Source organism: Etheostoma spectabile, unplaced genomic scaffold, assembly GCF_008692095.1.
Source record: "Etheostoma spectabile isolate EspeVRDwgs_2016 unplaced genomic scaffold, UIUC_Espe_1.0 scaffold00002703, whole genome shotgun sequence".
NCBI lineage: Eukaryota > Metazoa > Chordata > Actinopteri > Perciformes > Percidae > Etheostoma > Etheostoma spectabile.
In genome coordinates this window covers 46680-67483 of record NW_022602941.1, presented here as the reverse complement: position 1 = coordinate 67483, position 20804 = coordinate 46680, and the positions used below count along the sequence as shown (strand labels likewise).

The 20804-nt window shown below is 40.4% G+C and overlaps 3 non-coding genes and 1 pseudogene across 3 annotated transcripts; 3 read left to right on the top strand and 1 right to left on the bottom strand.

Moving 5' to 3' along the window:
* Positions 1-7388: 7388 nt before the first annotated feature.
* Positions 7389-7460, bottom strand: trnaa-ugc (transfer RNA alanine (anticodon UGC)). Its single transcript has one exon. It is a non-coding gene; the product is annotated as a tRNA-Ala (tRNA).
* A 475-nt stretch (positions 7461-7935) lies between these two features.
* Positions 7936-8007, top strand: trnae-uuc (transfer RNA glutamic acid (anticodon UUC)). The gene has a single exon. It is a non-coding gene; the product is annotated as a tRNA-Glu (tRNA).
* Positions 8008-11822: 3815 nt separating this feature from the next.
* Positions 11823-11904, top strand: trnaf-aaa (transfer RNA phenylalanine (anticodon AAA)). The gene has a single exon. It is a non-coding gene; the product is annotated as a tRNA-Phe (tRNA).
* A 6666-nt stretch (positions 11905-18570) lies between these two features.
* Positions 18571-18691, top strand: LOC116676126 (uncharacterized; annotated as a pseudogene).
* The last annotated feature ends 2113 nt before the right edge of the window (positions 18692-20804 follow it).

Here is a 20804-nt window from a genome sequence, read left to right as displayed (position 1 = left end):
AAGAAATAAGATAACAAAAGCCCTATAACAAACTAATTTTAAATTACATATTTAATTCCTTTGAAATAAATATGTCTTAAGTAATTTTTTAAACCATACTGAGAGTTGTGTTTGATAGTCGTTGGGAGAGAGTTCCATTCACACATCGCTCTGTACCCGACAGTACGCTAAATTGATTTAGTTTTCACCTTAGGTAAAATAAAACTCCCTCCTACTGCATGCCTCGTTGGATAATGATGTGTAGCAGTACTAAAGGATAGTTTTCTGTTTGAAATAAAAGGTGTTTTGTTTGTTATAACGTTATGTAAAAAAAACATTAGCAAATACACAAATCTATTTTTAACTTTAAACCATGAGAGTTGTTCATGCATGTTATCAACATTTGATCTAAACCCACACGAGAGAGCCACACGTGCAGATTTATTCTGAATCACTTGTAATTTTTTCATATTAATTGCTGAAGGGCTGGACCACACCACTGAACAGTAATCAAGATGTGAAAAAAACAAAACCTGAAGGACTTTTTTACCTATCTGTGGTGTGAAGATGTTTGCACACCTTTTAATAACTGACTAGGTGTTGCCCATTTTAGTTACCAGCTTCTGAATGTGTTTGTCCCAACACAATCTCTTGTCAATCATCACACCCAAAAGTTTAGCCTCTTCTCTTTGCTCTACAGAAGTTTGCTCTGTACAAAGTTCAAGTTTTGGTTTGGAACATAAAAAAAACAAGTTCCAACCACTAAACTAGCAGTTTTAGATCCATTGAGATCAGTTTGTTACTTCTGATCCAGTCCACCACTCCAGCTCTCTCTGTAGTTTAGTATTTAGATCACCAATATCAGTTCCTGATAAATATATAGTACTCATCAGCAAACATTGAAAAGCTCGCTTAATCTAAAACAGATGGTAAATCATTAGTAAAGATTGTGAAGAGGAGTGGCCCATGACAACTTCCTTGAGGAACTCCATGTTCCACAAGCCTGAAAAACTTCCATTAAAGTAAAATAATTGTCTCCTATCAGTCAAATAACTTTCCGTCCATATTAATGCGGTTTGTGAAAAACCATAATATTCCAATTTTTTTAACAGAAAGTTGTGGTCAATTATATCAAATGCTGCAGTAAAATCAAGCATCACAACACCTATTATTTTTCTCTCGTCCATATTCTTAAACCAGTCATCAACCAACTGTGTCAGGGCAGTGGCTGTTTTTCCAGTGTTTTCCTCTGTATGTATGCATGCTGAAAAACTGTAACTAATTTATTTAAAAAACAAAACTGAATCTGTTCATAAAATATTTTACCAAGAATTGGTAATATGCTTATTGGTCTACTGTTTGATCCAGAGAAAGGCATTTTCTTATTCTTTGGTATTGGCATAACTTTACATATCTTCCATTCTTGCAGACATATATTTTCCATAAAACACATTAATTATATGAGGAATAGCAGGAGCAATGATTGAAACTATTGGCGTAATCCACCTATTTTCGATATAGTCCACACCAGGTGGTTTGTTTTACAATTCATCAGAAGTAATTCAACTTTCAAAACACTGACACTCTTAAATTTAAAACTACATGTTTTACTTTCCACAGTCTTATTTATCAATAGTTTTGACAAAGCTGTGTTGTGTAGCAGTGTAGTATTTCTAAGCTTATTTATTTTATAGATAAAATAATCATTGAGACAATTTGCTATATCCCTTCCTTTTTCCAACTAAAGGTCTATCTATGTAGGGATCCATCCCATAATGTTTTCTGATTTTGTATGACATCATCAGTGTCTTTACTTTCAGTCTGAAAAGACCGCAACAGATTTAAAACCACATTCAGTCACAGAAAATATGGAATGTCAGACAAAGATTATTAAATGAAATTCAACAAAGTAGGAAAACATGACGTTAAACTACAAAACAACAATAACTTGAGAGCGTACAATTAAAAATGGCCAAATTCTAGTATGTCGGTAATGATGAAAGGACCAATTTAAACAAACATTGAATTTGCGCTTATTAAACTCCCAATGCTCAAAGGTTAGAGTTTTTACCAACTTTTGAGAGTTTAGAAATATATAAGGGTGACAAAAATGTATTCCAAAAATGAAAATCATACTGACTTCCTGTCAGCCAAAAAAAAGTTGTATGTTTCTAGAGAGGAGAAGAAAGTTTTTTTTTTCTTTTTTGTATTTATTTTGTTTGAATATTAAAGTTTTGAAATGCCATCAAGTTTGCCTGTTCATTCATTCCTGCTAATATAACAAATTTATGTATGTATGTGTATATGCGTACATACACACAAATGGTATGGGTGGTTGTTTTTTTTTTAAAGTTGGGGGAATCTAAAAGAACGTTAAGGGAACGTTCCCTTAAGGTTAGGTTCGGTTGTATGTTGGTTAATCAGAAAGGTTTTCTTAACGTTCTGGGGACGTTTGTTTTTGGTTACATCGATCGTTCCCCCAACGTTCCCTACAGGTTGCAACCAAATGTTTGGGGAACGTTCCAAGAATGTTCGCTGTCAATCCTATTACTCTAACTTTAGCATTGACTTGACTGTTGAATTCAGTAAGTGCTACTTGTTGGGGCAGTTGAACATGACAATGCTACAGACTAACTGAAGATGGATGTCATTGTAATCACATTCAGATCATCTCAAATGGAGACACTGAGGATTATTGGGTTCATAAGTGCTTCTCTTTGGGGTTGTCTTAATTGTGAGTTCATCATCAGACACTAACACATGCAGACCAAGTACATTTCAGCAGTTGTCCACCGCTGGCTAATTAAATAAAAGAATGGGGGTTTTGGAATAGATATTCATCACTAACTGGTACTTTCTATTGCTGAATGAGCTCTATCTGGAGGAAAAAGGAGTTGCACCAAAGAAAGTCATTGGACTCTAATTGACCACTCATAGACTGTTAAGGGCATACATTGGGATGATGTTTGTCTATTCATGAAGCCATTCATTACTTACAATAGACAAGACCACTGAAACTTGAAAAAGAAGGTGGAGTTGAGTGGAAATGGCTGCATTCAGTATACAGTTGAGAAACCTTCCCTTGTTAACTATGACATGGATGACTGAGAACCTACTAGATCATGACATGTTTAATTTACTATATTATAATTTTTGAGACAGGTCCTACTGAGCATTTGTTGGATCAGTCAGGATGGCCGAGCGGTCCAAGGCGCTGCGTTCAGGTTGCAGTCTCCACTGGAGGCGTGGGTTTAAATCCCACCTCTGACAACTAGTGTTTTCATCTGGAACAATGTTTGAGACATGATATTGGGAATAAAGAACTTAGCAGTTCTTTGTATTTAAGAGGTCATGAATGTGCGCAAGAAACGTAATTGCAAGTAAAGCGTTTTGTGAGCATCTTTATTGTCAACAGATGCAAAGTTACCATGTGTTTGTACACAGTAGACATATCTACTGCTGTATTCACTGTCTGTGGCAAGTCCTTTAAAATCTGTTCTTGACTTGCTTTTTCCCACATCCTCTGAACAATTATGGCGGTTTTCCACTGCGTGGTATCTACTCGACTCGCCTCGGCTCTACTCGCTTTTTTTGGTTTTCCATTACAAAAAAAAGTCCCTGGGACCTGCTACCAGGTACTTTTTTTAGTACTACCTCAGTCGAGGTTCCAAGCGAGCCGAGGCGATACCAAAAGGTGACGTGGTTACATGCAGACTGCTGATTGGTCGGAGAGAATCGTCACTTATGACTGCGTTGTTGGCAAACAAGAGTGTGGAGTGTGTGTCCAGAACAAACGGGACATTTAAAACAAATCTAGCCGACACCGACAGATTATCCACTCTCTGCACTATTCTCACTTATCAACTGTTCGGGCTACTAGCGGCTTCATGTCGTTTCCAATATTGCACACTGTTACTTTAAAAAACAAGACAATATATATATATATAAGAAAAGTTTTTATTTAGCTTTTCAAGTAGCGCATAAAACCCTCCCGTACTTCCCGGTCTTCTTCTTCTGCACCCTGTGACAGTGTCCCCCCTGGCTCTGCTGGCCCAGATGCATCCCAGTTGTTGTCATAAGACTGTCCGTGACTCTCCTACAGATTATACGAAGTCCAGCAGGTCAAAACCAGAGATCTCACCGGTCGGACATCGCCCACCAGACGGTCTGAATGCTCTAAAACACAAACAGTCCACATCAGTCATGTTGGTGTGTAATCATGGTTGTTCATGTACTTTATAGCGTATAGTAAATACTGACTGCGACGCTGAACACATGCAAATGTTAGCTAACGTTACCAGGAAACTTAACTTACCCATTTGTGTCGGCAAACAACCGTCATGTCGACGTCTGAACTCCGTCAGAATTCCCAAACTCCGTTTTTTTTAGCGGTGATTTTTGTTGCTTCCTTCAGCTTCTTTTGAAACAAAACATTTCTTCTGGCTGTGGCGAGTAGCCGACGTGCTATTGTGAGTCGTGCTGAAAATAACGTCATCACGCGTTGCTATAGTGACCAGCCACGCTCAGGTCTTACGCAATCAGCAATGGAAAACGAACATAGAATGGGCCGAGGCGAGCCGAGCCGTGCCGAGCCAAGCCGAGGCGAGCCGTTACCAGCAGTGGAAAAACGCCATTAGCTAACTAAATGACTTAAGTTGGCCAATTAGTGTTGCTTTTTCATCTTCGTTGTGATTGTTGTGTGCCTTAAATATCACACATGTGGATTTTATGAAAGAAACTGCCTAGCAAACCCTGGCAGGTTCCATGGTGTAATGGTTAGCACTCTGCACTCTGAATCCAGTGATCTGAGTTCAAATCTCGGTGGAACCTGTTTATAAGCCACAGCACAGTTGAAAAAGATAAACCTTTGAACTTTACGTATCTAGTTTACAGTAAGCTTACAGGTTTAACTGTGTAATATTCACACTGAACACTGAAGAATGCCTTTCATCGTCTCAAGAAATGATAATTCAATGATTGACAAAAAAAAACACTGCATAAAATTTACTACTGTGTGTTTATTTAAATATGGGTACCCCTACATGTAGGGCTACGAGATTGCAATATAGATTCTGGTAAATAGAAGAGGGTGTGCAAAAGAGTAGAAGAATTAAATGTGGACTCTTAAACCTCAGATCTCTCTCTTCTAAAGGTGTAGTAGTAAATGAATTACTATCAGATTATAATATTGATTTATTTTGTCTTACTGAAACCTGGTTGGGTGATGGAGAATATGTTAGTCTAAATATTTAATCAAACTGGGTTGGGCTAGTAACCTTTCTGCTGACTTCTTGTCAAATAAAGCAATTAACATCACCTAAAGAAAGCTACTGCGATGGCTGGGAATCGACGCCAGATCAACTGCTTGGAAGGCAGCTATTCTCACCGCTATACCACCATCACTGGAGATCAGAAAGTTCACAATACTGTCAATGCTTTACTACCACCGTTACGGGATCCCTTTTGTTGTCGGCAGGATTTGGACCTCCCTTATTTGAACCACTACAGAAATCAAACCTGGGCAAAATGATTGTGCCGCTATGGTATAAATCATACTTGAAAAGTAACACATCTGTTACCTTTCTACTAAATAACATTATCAAATGCCAGCATTGGGATTTGAACCCACACCTCCAAAGAGACTGTAATCTAAATCCAGCATCTTAGACCACTCAGCCACAGTACCTACTCGTACCAGTACACCACATCATGACACACACACGGACCGTAACTAATGGTGTGATTGTTAATGTCATTGGAACAAAACTTTTGCAAGGAAAAAGCCAATACTCTATTGAAAAAGCCAATACTTTAATGAAAAAGGCCAATACTTTATTAAAAATTGTTATCACTCCGTGAGCAGCAGAGCCGAGTGGCACAGCAGTAGTGTACTGGGGGGCCCGCAACCCATTGGTCAATCAATCAAAACCATCCTCTGCTAATTCCTATGCTTTGTATAAGCATTACGTCTATTTCCAGTCTGTTGATGTTTAACAAAGCATCTGATGCTGCAAGTGTCTGAAGTGAAATGTCTCCACATGCTGAAGAGTAAACTTAATGGCATGTCAAGTTTATTTCACCCATAAAAATGGAAACTACAGTCCTCATACTCGCCGTAACACCCATAAAAACTGGAGCATAATACAATAAATATACTACACTACAGTACAAGTACATAAATACGGTAAAGTAGAAACTGTAAAACATGTACTTATAAAGTGCTTGTTGTGCTGTCTGAAAATTTAAATATCACTGAATCAAAGAAGAAACATGGTTAAAACATGTAATGTTAATGTTGTATATGGCTTCAAAACTTGTAAATGCAACTGTGGTGGCTGGAAATCAAACCTGGGCAATATATATGTATATATATATATATATATATATATAAATATATATGATTGCACTGCTATGGTACAAATCATAGTTGAAAAGTAACACATCTGTTGCCTTTCTGCTGCTTTCTGCTCTGTTGATAAACTTTCCAATTGGTTAGTAGTAGGCTAGTTACCAGACACGGGCAAAGTGCAAACCGTAGCGCTGCCTTTTTCTGTGGATCCTTGTGGAGGCAGCTTGATTGATTGATATGCTCCCTTATTTGTACCTTTTTCAGAGATCTAATATTTTGTCAAATTGGGTTGTGCAAGTAACCTTTCTGATTACTTCTTCACAAATAAAGCAAGTAACCACACAATGAAAACCACTGCAATGGCTGAGAATCAAACCCTCAACTGCTTGGAAGGAGACTATGTTTACCACTATACCATCATCACTGGACAATATTCACTGAAAATCTTGTAACACATCTAGGCATTGAACCTCAAAATGTGCTCTATCACTGAGCTACAGCCCCTGAAGATTTTCAGATTCTTTTGACTTTTTGGTGAGATCACTGAATAAGAGAAGAAACCTGGGTGGAATATGTAATGTTAATGTTGTATATGGCTTCAAAACCTGGTGGTGGCTGGAAATCAAACCATGGCAAAATGCTTGCACTGCTATTGTATAAATCAAAGTTTAATAGTAACATCACTCAAAGAAAGCTACTGCAATGGCTGGGAATCCAACACCGGTCATTTGCTTGGAAGGTAGCTATGCTCACCACTATACCACCATCACTGGACAATGTAATGTTGACTGTAAATCTTGCAACACATCTGGTCATTGAGACTGATTTTTGTATTAATTACCATAAACAGAAGGAGGTCACTACAACCCACAACACTACTATTCAACACTGCTATTCAAATTTGCTCAATGTCAAATGAGTAAAGCAGGACATGGGTAAAGTGCAGAGTTGGTAGACACTTGTTAAGTTAAACATCCACTTTATTGTCTTTTAATTCCTGCTGCAGTACTTCATTTCAGAATAAGAGCTCTTTTAGTTCTTTTACAGTCAGGACAACACTTGGAGATGCCGGGGATTGAACCCAGGACCTCACAAATGCAAAGCATGCGCTCTACCACTGAGCTACATGCCCTGAATGGTCTCAGAGTTGTTGTGATTGTCGTGTACCTTCAATATCACACATGTGGATATTATGAAAGAAACTGCCAAGCAAGCACTTTGAAAGGTTCCATGGTGTAATGATTAGCACTCTGGGCTCTGAATCCAGCGATCTGAGTTCAAATCTAAGTGGAACCTGTTTTTAAGCCACAGCACAGATGAAAAAAATCAACCTTTCAACTTTCCACATCTAGTTAAAAGTGATCTTACAGGTTCAAAATGGAGCTGAACACGGAGGAGGATTCCTCCCTAACGGCCGCTCTGCTCTGCTCTGCTCTGCTCCGTGCCCCAGCTGTCCGGTAATAGTTAAAGCAGATAAAAACCTAAAGATCACTCAAAAGCTTCAAGATAAAACGTTTTTAAGAAGCTTCTTCACGTTCAAGAGAAGGCCTGTTTCCAGCCAGACTATGAATTGATTCATGAAATCCCTGTTATTAACATATAGCAAGTCCCATATGGTCTAGTGGTTAGGATTCCTGGTTTTCACCCAGGTGACCCGGGTTCAACTCCCAGTATGGGAATTGGTATCAAGCCGATGAAGGTCTGCAGTAACATCTGTAGTATCTGTGTCATTGGTGTTTTCATCTCAAACTAATGTCTGAGACATGATATTGGATATAAGAGGACATGAAAGTGCACGAGAAATGCAACTGCAGTGTTTTGTGAGCATCTTCATTGTCAACACATGTAAAGTTACTGACTGTGATTTAACTGAGGGATTCAGTGAAAGTTATCTTTTGTTTTTTTATAAACTTTGGGTCGTGTAAAAACAGGAGAAAAGGGTTCTTTGTTGCATCCAGGTTGTTATGTATAACAGATAAAAAGAGCAAATTTACATCATTCCACCCAATACGGGCAAGATGGGGTTGACAGATAGATTTTAAAATCCTTACAGATAAACAGTCATTGTAGCTGTTTGCAGGATTTCCGCAAAATTTACCGATTAAACTGGGTCGTATAGTGGCGATTATACGAAAAGAGAGAAGTACTTCAACTCGTTGTTACTTGTCGTTGCTATAGGTAACAAGAGTTCACAGTCACACGTTTCCTTAGGGGCCCGTAGTGGAGGAAATGGTAAAACATTTGGCCCTGGATGCATAGAATGCCTGCCATATTGAGAGACAAAATGTGGGTGTCCTGAAAAAAGGTTCTTTAACTCTATCTCCCCCACCTCTTTTTTTTGTTTCTTGTTATGTTTCGGCAAGAAGTATTATGCTTTTCGGTCGTCTGTCCATCTCTACATTAGAATCAGAAATTCTTTATTGATCCCTGAAGGGAAACTCTGGAAAAGAGGGCTACTTCGAGCCGGATTTGAACCAGCAACCTCAGGATTTCAGCTTTACACCTCTACAGTCCTCCGCTCTATCAACTGAGCTATCGAAGGGAGCTAGTCTTGCACACACACTTCCAGTCAATCAATATGGAGATTATCACAATTATTTGTTGATTTTCTACTCCAAAGTGCTGGAAAGGAAGGTTTCACCAATCGTTGAACCTCAGGTTAACAAGGAATAATCTCAGCAAGGTGATTGATGGATGATTCTAGTTACTTCACCAAGATCAGCCCAAATCATACAGCTGTAAGACATCACATTGGTCAGCTTCCAGCTATGTAATATATGCAAATGGCAGTGGTGGGATTTGAACCTACGTCTCCAGAGAGACTGGAGCCTTAATCAAGCGCCTTAGACCGCTTGGCCACACTACCTGCATGTATCAGTACTCCAAACGTATATATCCAACGGTATGCTTGTTAATGTCATTGGAAAAAAAAACATCTCAAAGAAAAAGCCAATACTTTATTAAAAAATGTTATCACACTTTGTCATTTTTCTCTGGCATTGATTTTAGAATATTGTAACCAGCATTAAGTGAGTAGGTTTAGGTCTGTGTGAATATGGGCTGAACATCTACCTGGACTAAATTTGTGAATATATACATCTCTTAATCTGAGGGTCGTTAGTTCAACCCTCACATGGGGCAGGTGTTTTGAAAACAAACAAAAAATGAAAATACACTGACTTTCAGGTGGTGGTCAGATGTGCCTTCATGAACAATATCGTATTATCTCATTGGTAATGGAGGCCACCCGTCTCCACCAATGTATCTCTTAGCGTTTATTTTCAGTCTTAATGCCCAGATGTGTTACAAGATTAGCAGTGAACATTGTGTTGTCCAGCAGAAAGGCAACAGACCTACTGCAACTGTCTTCAGTTCCTGCTTGTTCTTGGGGCATTTTCCCTTCAGTTTTGTCTTCAGCAAGTGAAATGCATGCTCAATCGGATTCAGGTCAGGTGATTGACTCGGCCATTGCATAACATTCCACTTCTTTCCCTTAAAAAACTTTTTGGTTGCTTTCGCAGTATGCTTTGGGTCATTGTCCATCTGCACTGTGAAGCGCCGTCCAATGAGTTCTGAAGCATTTGGCTGAATATGAGCGGATAATATTGCCCGAAACACTTCAGAATTCATCCTGCTGCTTTTGTCAGCAGTCACATCATCAATAAATACAAGAGAACCAGTTCCATTGGCAGCCATACATGCCCACGCCATGACACTACCACCACCATGCTTCACTGATGAGGTGGTATGCTTTGGATCATGAGCAGTTCCTTTCCTTCTCCACGCTCTTCTCTTTCCATCACTCTGGTACAAGTTGATCTTGGTCTCATCTGTCCAAAGGATGTTGTTCCAGAACTGTGAAGGCTTTTTTAGATGTTGTTTGGCAAACTCTAATCTGGCCTTCCGGTTTTTGAGGCTCACCAATGGTTTACATCTTGTGGTAAACCCTCTGTATTCACTCTGGTGAAGTCTTCTCTTGATTGTTGACTTTGACACACATACACCTACCTCCTGGAGAGTGTTCTTGATCTGGCCAACTGTTGTGAAGGGTGTTTTCTTCACCAGGGAAAGAATTCTTCGGTCATCCACCACAGTGGTTTTCCGTGGTCTTCCGGGTCTTTTGCTGTTGCTGAGCTCACCGGTGCTTTCTTTCTTTATAAGAATGTTCCAAACAGTTGATTTGGCCACACCTAATGTTTTAGCTATCTCTCTGATGGGTTTGTTTTGATTTTTCAGCCTAATGATGGCTTGCTTCACTGATAGCGACAGCTCTTTAGATCTCATATTGAGAGTTGACAGCAACAGATTCCAAATGTAAATAGCAGACTTGAAATGAACTGTGGACCTTTTATCTGCTCCTTGTAAATGGGATAATGAGGGAATAACACACACCTGGCCATGGAACAGCTGAGCAGCCAATTGTCCCATTACTTTTGGTCCCTTAAAAAGTGGCAGGCACATTTACAAACTGTTGTAATTCCTACACCGTTCATCTGATTTGGATGTAAATACCCTCAAATTAAAGCTGAAAGTCTGCAGATAAAGCACATCTTGTTTGTTTCATTTCAAATCCATTGTGGTGGTGTATAGAGCCAAAAAGATTGGAATTGTGTTGATGTCCCAATATTTATGGACCTGACTGTAACTGATGTTGCCAGTTCATTTAAGCCTGTTGTTGTATTGAGTTTTGTGAGTTTGAAGAGGATGACAAAGTGGGTGAAGAGCATGAAGAAGAGAGTGAGGAGGAAGAAAACATATATGGGACAGAGAGAGGAACAGCCAGAGGGACAGCAAGTGGATCCATGTGGATCAAGTACTGCACCATCAGGTTTGTGATGAAGAAGGTTCTTACTATTTTCAAAGCAGTGCAATTACAATTTCATTGTAGGTCTGCTGTGTGTCCTTAAAATGATGCTTTCTGCTGGAAAATTATTTTTTTGTGTCAATACGGCTCTGTTTCTTTTTTTAAGTACTTGCTTGGCCTACATTTTGAAATGCATGCAGGTATACATGCATACAGTGGTATGCATGCGTTTAGGAACCCATGCTGAAGTTGACTAAAAAGAGGAATAAATAAATCATCTTTAGGAAATTGAGCTTAATGCATTAATTTAATAAAAAGGAGAAATCCAACCTTTAAGGACACCAGCTGAATTACCAAGCGATGATAGTATAGTGGTGAGCATAGCTGCCTTCCAAACAGTTGACCTTGGTTTGATTCCCAGCCATCGCAGCAGTTTTAGTTGAGTGGTTACTTGCTTTATTTGTCTAGAAATAACCAAAAGGTTACTCACCCAACCTGATTTGATAAAATATTAGATCTCTGTTATGGTACAAATAAGGGAGCATATCAATCAATCAAGCTGCCTCCATGAGGATCCACAGACACAGGCAGTGCACTACGATTTGCACTTTGCCCGTGTCTGGTAACTCCTAGTAACCAATTGAAAAGTTTATGAACGTTTGTGCAAACAGGTATAGGTCTTCTGTTCAGGTTGTTGTGGCCGAGTGGTTAAGGCGATGGACTAAAAATGCATTGGGGTCTCCCCTCGCAGGTTCAAATCCTGCTGACAGCAAGAGACATTCTTTCAGAGTGGTAGCAAACCAATGACGCATCACAGTTTACCAAATTACAGAGGTGCCTTTATGAACAAAATTGTGTTACCTCACAGAAGACACCAGTCTCCACCAATGTATTTCTTTTCAGTCTGTGTTACAAGATTTGCATTTGATTGTCTAGCAGAAAGGCAACAGGTGTGTTACTTGTTACTTTTTTGACTATGATTTATACCATAGCAGAGCAATCATTTTGCCCAGGTTTGATTTCCAGCCACTGCAGTTGCATTTACAGGTTTTGAAGTCATATACAACAATAACATTACATGTTTCTCCAGGTTTCTTCTTTTATTTAGTAATATTTCAATATCCTTGTGGGAGTCATCCCAAAAGGATTAATAAAGATAAGTCTAAGTCTATCTCAAAAAAAAGAAAAAAAAATCTGAAAATCTTCAGGGGATGTAGCTATTGGCTTTTTCCTTGCGAAGGTTTGTTTTCCAAAAACATTAACAAGCATACCGTTAGTTACGGTCACTGTGTTTGTCATGATGTGGAGAACTGATACTTGCAGGTAGTGTGGCTGAGTGGTCTAAGGTGCTGGATTAAGGCTCCAGTCTCTCTGGAGGTGTGGGTTCGAATCCTACCACTGCCATTTGCATTTATTACACAACTGGAAGCCAACCAAGGTGATGTCTTCCTGCTTCTTACAGTGCAGACGCTTTTGCTGCTTGCTCCTGCCTCTGCTTGCATATTTTTGCTGATAATCTTGCTTTTCCTCTCAGAGAAACTATGAGCAGCGGCTCTTGGATACTTATAAATAACTGGACTATACATTTTTTGTAGACACAGTAGTCTATTGCCATATTTTAACATTTTCCTGCGTGAGTGTGGCCTACCAATAGCTCAAGCCTGTCCTACAGTGACTGTAGCTAAAGCTAATTAGCAGCAAGATGCCTCCTTTCTCCGTGGAAGACTACTACAAACTCCTTCAGAAGATTGCACTTCTGGAAACCAAGGTTTACCTTCTAGAAGTGAACGTGGAAGTTAACGGATCTTGTGGAAATGACACCACTTTACCATGGACCCATAACAATGGACAAAAGCATGCTAACACACGGCTAATTAGCACCAACAAAGCTACAAAGAAACAGGAGGGCTGTAGAACGGGTAACAAATCAACAAGTGGCAGTCCTCCCTGGAACTCTTGTGGTGCGAAGCCTAAGAGTAATCATTCTCCTGGGAAATGGGAGGACGACTAAACGGGCCGGGCACAGCGCCCTGAGATTTGTGATATGACCGGCTGGCCTGCATTATCTTCCGGGCAGAGCGCCTCTTCAACCCTCTACCTAGTAGGACACAGCCGTGGACAGCTGCAAAAGGGAAAATAAGCAACAAATTGCCCCCCAACACCTGGTGTGCAACTGGATAACAGATTTGCTCCTCTGCTGCAGGACGTTGGACAGACATCTGATGACCGGGACTGCGTTTCATCGCCACACAGCAGGGTAAGGACTGAGAGCAATTCAAAAAGTAAAAAGCTAACAACTGGGCCTCAAACCCTGATTGTGGGTGACTCTGCTATAAAAGATTTAAAAAACAGTAAAAACACCAAAATACTCTGTTTTCCCAAAGACATGGTGTCTGACTTTACCCAAAAAATCCCAGCTATCATGGCAGAACACCCAACTGTGAAGAACATTATTCTGCATATAGGGTCACATGATGTTGTAAAGCAACAGTCTGAATTGCAGAAACTGGACTTTAAGGAACTGCTGGACACCGTCAGCTCTCTAAACGCAGATGTGTTTATCAGTGGTCCTATACCGTCAGTCAGAAGAGGAGATGAGAGATTCAGCCGGCTGTTGGCACTAAACAAATGGCTTTCAACTGAATGTACCGTCCACTCTCTGCAGTTCATTGACAATCTTAACATTTTCTGGGAGCGCAGACATCTTTTTAAAGCAGATAGACTTTCCCTTAACAACCCAGGAGTAAAGCTGTTCACCTCTAATCTGCTTTACTTTCTGCGCTACACATCTGCTCCCTCTGCCAAGGTCACAAAACAAGAGGAAGACATAACAAAGTGTGGTAGTGATCCACCACAGCCCCCACCTGAGGAAAGACTTGACCCTGGGACACCACAGAGCAGAGATACAAAACCTCAACTCCTCTTTTCACCCATCCAGCACCCCTCTAACCCTCTTACCAACCCTGAATCCTTTGAGGAGCCATCGCTGTCTCCACTCACCCTTTCCCCTCTTTCCCCTACCCCCATGTTGGAGTTCACTGACCACATGAATCACCTGGTAGATGCTGAATATACACCCCTTCCTTCCCCCATCACTCAACCCCTGGCAAAAGTAAAACGCCGGGCTCCTCTGCCAGGAGGTAAACAAACTCTTTCCACTCAGACTGATAAGGACGTTTGTGTGCAAAATCCAGTAAGCATGACCTGATATGTGCCGGACCTTGGCTCCAGGCCTAGAGACACTCATGACTTTTTCAAAAACAAGCCCGGGCCCTATGTATTCAATTCTTCCTCAATTTATGTTGTGATAGGCAATAGGAAAAGAATGGTGAATAAGCACTTAACTGCAAACTTAGCAAATTTAGCTATTCCTCGTCAGCTACAGCCAGTCCCAAAAAATGAAAACACACTAACACTAGCTTTACTAAACGTCAGGTCTTTGGCAGGAAAATCCTTTTTAATCAATGATTTTATTATCAAACACAATCTAGATTTTATGTTTTTAACTCAAACCTGGTTAGACCATAATAACAGTGCTGCTGTTCTCATCGAGTCAGCTCCCCCTAATTTCAGTTTTATGAGCGAGAATAGAGTGAATAAGAAAGGAGGTGGAGTTTCCATTTTGTTTAATGACTCATTCCACTGTACGCAAATGTGCTATGGAAGTTTTGCTTCTTTTGAATATGTTGCTCTTCAATTAAGATCTTCCCCACAAGCGATGTTTCTAAATATCTACAGGCCACCTAAATATTGTGCAACCTTAATTGATGACTTCACTGAACTGCTGTCTATAATCTGTATTAACTTTGATTGTGTAATCATTGCGGGTGATTTTAACATTCATGTTGACAACCCCCAGGGGGACCAAAGAACTGTGTTGTGTTTTTGAGAATAGCATACCGTTGCATAGCAACGGCTTATTTGAGGATTTTCAGTCAGGATTTAGAGTTCATCATAGCACAGAGACAGCACTTGTGAAAATTACTAATGACCTCCTAATTGCATCAGACAAAGGACTTATCTCTGTACTTGTGTTATTAGATCTTAGTGCTGCATTTGATACCATTGACCATCATATCTTATTACAGAGATTGGAACATTTAATTGGCATTAAAGGGACTGCTCTAAGCTGGTTTAAGTCTTATTTATCAGATCAATCTCAGTTTGTTCATGTCAACGATGAATCCTCTATGCACGCCAAGGTTAGTCATGGAGTCCCACAAGGATCTGTGCTCGGTCCAATCCTGTTCACTTTATATATGCTTCCTTTAGGCAGTATTATTAGGAAACACTCCATAAACTTTCATTGTTATGCAGATGATACTCAGTTATATCTATCAATCAAGCCGGATGAAACTAATCAGTTAGCTAAACTTCATTCGTGCCTTCAGGACATTAAAACCTGGATGACCTGTAATTTTCTAATGTTAAACTCAGATAAAACTGAAGTTATTGCTCTCGGACCCAAGCACCTTCGTGACGCATTATCCAAAGATATAGTTACTCTGGATGGCATCACCCTGGCCTCCAGCCCCACTGTAAGGAATCTTGGAGTTATCTTTGATCAGGACATGTCCTTTAATGTCCACATAAAGCAAATTTCAAGGAACGCCTTTTTTCACCTACGTAATATTGCAAAAATCAGGAATATCCTGTCTAAAAATGATGCAGAAAAACTAGTCCATGCATTTGTTACTTCTAGGTTGGATTACTGCAATTCTTTGTTATCAGGCTGCTCGAAAAAATCCATAAAGACTCTTCAGCTGATCCAGAATGCTGCGGCACGTGTTCTGACGGGAACCAGGAAAAGAGACCACATCTCTCCTGTTTTAGCTTCTCTGCATTGGCTTCCTGTGAAATCTAGAATAGAATTTAAAATCCTTCTTCTCACCTACAAAGCTCTTCATGGTCAGGCACCATCTTATCTTGAAGAGCTCATAGTACCTTACAACCCTGCGAGAGCACTACGCTCCCAGAATGCAGGGTTACTTGCTGTTCCTAGAGTCTCTAAAAGTAGAATGGGAGCCAGAGCCTTCAGCTATCAGGCTCCTCTCCTGTGGAACCAGGTTCCAGTTTGGGTCCGGGAGGCAGACACTGTTTCCACATTTAAGAGTAGGCTTAAGACTTTCCTTTTTGATAAAGCTTATAGTTAGGACATAGAATTGAATGTTGTAAGGGAGTGAGGAGTCGCAGTGTCCGCCTAACCCGGCCCACCTGCTTCTCATCATAGTTGTCGACCCTAACCAGGGTTTTTATCCCATCCCCCACTCTGACCTTCCTGACCCTAACCCCAACTGTTTCTCCCCTACCCTAACCAGGGTTTGTATCCCATCCCCCACTCTGACCTTCTTGACCCTAACCCCAAATGTTCTTCTCCCCCTACCCTAACCAGGGTTTGTATCCCATCCCCCCACTTTGACCTTCTTCACCCTAACTGTTTCTCCCCCTACCCTAACCAGGGTTGTATCCCATCCCCCACTTTGACCTTCCTGACCCTAACCCCAACTGTTTCTCCCCCTACCCTAACCAGGGTTTGTATCCTATCCACACTTTGACCCTCCTGACCTTCCTGTCTTCCTTTGACACACTGAGCTCCTCTATCTTTCTATCTTCCCATTGTATGTGCATCCATGTCCTAGAAATGTTGTTGCTAACCTAGCTCCGGGGAGTCACTCCCGGAGTCCTTTTGTTCTTTTTTCCCCAGCATGTTCCCTCGGACCGGAGAGGCTCCAGGATCGTGGTGGCAGGTGTCGCCATGGTCCCGCTCCACGTTCTGCGATGCCATGTTCATCTTGCTACACTCTGCGGTGCACAGCTACATCCTGCTGTGCCTTGTAGTGCCCACAGTGACCGCTATGCCATGAACTATTACAAAGAACTGCTACAAACTACTATTTTTTCTATTTTTGTTATTTCCACTCTTATTCTAACCCCAACCGGCCCGTCAGACACCGCCTACCAAGAGCCTGGGTCTGTCCGAGGTTTCTGCCTAAAAGGAAGTTTTTCCTCGCCATTGTTGCTCTGTTGCTTGCTCTGGAGGAAACTACTAGAACCGTTTGGACCTGCTCTATCTGTAAAGTGTCTCGAGATAACTCTTGTTATGAATTGATACTATAAATAAAATTGAATTGAATTGAATTATGGTACAAATAAGGGAACATATCAATCAATCAAGCTCCCTCCACAGAAACAGGCAGTGCACTACGATTTGCACTTTACCCGTGTCTGTTAACTACTAACCAATTGCAAAGTTTATGAACATTTGTGCAGACAGGTATTATATTGCTGTACAGGTTGTTGTGGCCGAGTGGTTAAGGCGATGGACTAGAAATCCTTTGGGGTCTCCCCATGCAGGTTTGAATCCTGCCATCAACGAGAATGGTAGCAAACCAAAGACGCATCACAGAATACAAACTGCCAATTTGTTTTCATGAACAATATTGTGTTGTCTCATAGTTACTGGATACAAACAGTCTCCACCAATGCATCTCTCAGCATTTATTTTCAGTCTGTGTTACAAGATTTGCAGTGAATGTTGTATTGTCCAGCAGAAAGGCAACAGGTGTGTTACTTTCAACTATAATTTATACCATAGGTTTTGAAGCCATATCCAACAGTCCCATTACATGTTTTACCACAGTATTTTCTTTTATTCAGTGATATTTATATCTCCTTGTGGGAGTCATCCCAAAAGGATTAATAAAGATAAGTCTAAGTATATCTCAGAAAACAATCAAAAAAACCTGAAAATCAGGCTATCAGACAGCCCAACAAGCACTTTAAATGTACATGTTTTACAGTTTTACTGTATTTATGTACTTGTACTGTAGTGCAGTATATTTATTTTGTAATGGTCCAGTTTTTATGGGTGTTACAGCAGGTATGAGTACTGTAGTTTCCATATTTATGGATGAAAACCAACTTGTCATGCAATTAAGTTCACTCTTCAGCATGTGGAGACATTTCATTTCAGACACTTGCAGCAACAGATGCTTTGTTAAACATCAACAGACTGGAAATAGACTTAATGCTGATACAAACCGTAGGAATTAGCAGAGGATGGTTTCGATCCATCGACCTCTCTCTTGGGTTATGGGCCCAGCACGCTTCGGCTGCGCCACTCTGCTCTGGTAACCTGTCCCAACCAAGGTTCCAACAGCTTACGGGTTGCAAAGTTTAAAATTTGGTAGACCTTGCAACTATCTTTTATGTGAGCTTCCTGATTACTCACACATTGATTATTGACATGTAACACTTGTGATAGGCTGGTGTTTTAAAAACATGGCATTGTGATTACAGATATAAACATCAGTAAGGAGTCTACCAAGTTGCCTCTTATCGTTGTAGTTTGGAAAGCGGCACACCAAGTCAGTTTTACCGCGACGGTTTGAACTGGGTCGCCTAGGGTTTTTGGCTGCTCTCTAGCAGACGGCTGTACTCACTCTGGTTTCTCTTCATAACACATAACACACGTCTTTTGCCTTTTACTAAAGACTTCCTTGGAGGGGAACACAGATGAGCTAAAACTTGTTTTGGTGGGCTTTGCTGTATGGCCGAGCCTTTTGTACTTGTGAAAAACAAATATGCTGTCCTTAACTAGACTCAGAGTCCTCACAGCACAGCTAGTGCTATATGGGGCGAGGCCAAAGAAACAGATACCAGCATGTGACTTTGCAAATCAGTGTCTCACCCTAGCCACCATCAAAGATGCCATTTGGACCTCCAGAAACTTGCTGGTAAGAAAGCGCATGCAGATCCCCCCATGGCTGTGATCAGGATGGCTGCAATATCTAAGTAGTATGTGTTTCATGTTTGCACTTTTGTTTTTTAATGGTAAATGAACAACTGTGCTGGAATGTGTGATCAAAAACATGACTTTTCCCATTTTGACAAACTGTTTTGATCACTTGAGGTATTTCAGTGAAGTCTTTGGTCTTGGACAGTTACCTTGCAATCTAAAACTGTATATCCTATTGTCTCTGGAACAATAGTTGGCAGTTGGAGGAGTAATGGCTCTTTACAGTGAATATGCAAAAGAAGATGTTCACAAATTCAGCCCAGGTAAATGCTCAACTCATATTCACACAGACCTAAACCTACTCACTTAATGCTGGTTACAATATTCTAAAATCAATGCCAGAGAAAAATGATAAAGTGTGATAACATTTTTTAATAGTAATATTGGCAGTTTTTAAAAAAGTATTGGCTTTTTCCTTGCAAAGGTTTTTTTTCCAATATCATTAACAAGCATACCATTAGTTACAGTGCCTGTGTTTGTCACGATGTGGCGATCTGATATTTGTAGGTAGTGTGGTCAAGTGGTCTAAGGTGCTAGATTAAGGGTCCAGTCTCGTGTTCAAAACCCAAATCTGACTAGCTCCAGTCTACATCACTGATCTGTTGAAGCCACATGCTCCTTCAAGGTGATTAAGGTCTGCAAACCAGTCTCTTCTTGTTGCCCCTAAAACACGGCTCAAGAGCAGAGGGGATCGGGCTTTCTCAGCCGCAGCCCCGAGACTTGGGAATGAGCTCCCTCTACATGTCAAACTGGCCCCCAGCCTTCCGGTTTTTAAATCTCGACTAAAAACACATTTTTATTCCCTGGCTTTTAATCCAGCATGAGAACTGTATGTTGAATTTGTCTGGTGTTGTATTCTGTCTATTTATTGTTTCATATCAATGTACAGCACTTTGGTCAACCTGGTTGTTTTTAACTGTGCTTTAGAAATAAAGTTTGATTGATGTGCTTGACCACCTGCAAGCTGCTGCATTTTCAACATCAGTTGTGTTTTTTTTGTTTTAAAACACCTGCCCCGTGTGAGGGTTGAATTTACAACCTTCAGATTATGAGACTGACAAGCTGCCTACTGCGCCAACCAGGCTATAAAAACTTTTGCAATGGTTGGGAAATTTCAGAAAAACTAAAAATTTGGTTTTAAGGAGTAAAAGTAAAAAGTCACCAAAAAAATAAATAGTAAATAGTAAAGTAAAGTAAAAATATCTGAAAAATCTACTTGAGTATAGTAATGAAGTATTTGTACTTCGTTACTTCCCATCTCTGATGACCGTAAAGATTAATATGTACAGTACATGGTCTGCAGAACTGTACCTTCCGATAGACATAAGGCCACGTGGGTTATCTTTGGGCTGCTCTATGGTCTTCTGCAGAAGGATAAATCCCAGAGTTGGCTCACTCCAGGTTATTAAAGCAACCACCATCCTTTCGGTTAAGAGCCGACTGCGCTGACCTATTGCCCCACAGAGACTGCGCCTGTCAGATGTTTTATGAGCGGGAGCTCAATCTTTAAGCCACAAGCATTTGTTTTATGACTTTTTGAGGTTGTGCTGCACATGTATGCTTATCAGACTATTTTCCTGTTACTCAGAAATTGGGGAAGCTGACTCATGTGGAAATGTAGAAGCTGGACGTGCATTTTATTGTTGTTACATGTCAATTGGATTTTGACTTTGAATTCAAATATTTGGCATCCAAGAAAATTTTGGAACTGATGATGTATCAGTCATTTTGCTGGTGGTTTCTTGGTCACAGCAACAAGCTTGATCATTAACATACAGTTGCGTGCAACATATCACTAAAGTGTTGGGTGGGGCCTTATGTATTTGCGTGTATTACATCAAGTGACCTGCATACCAATGACTGCAAAGATTAAT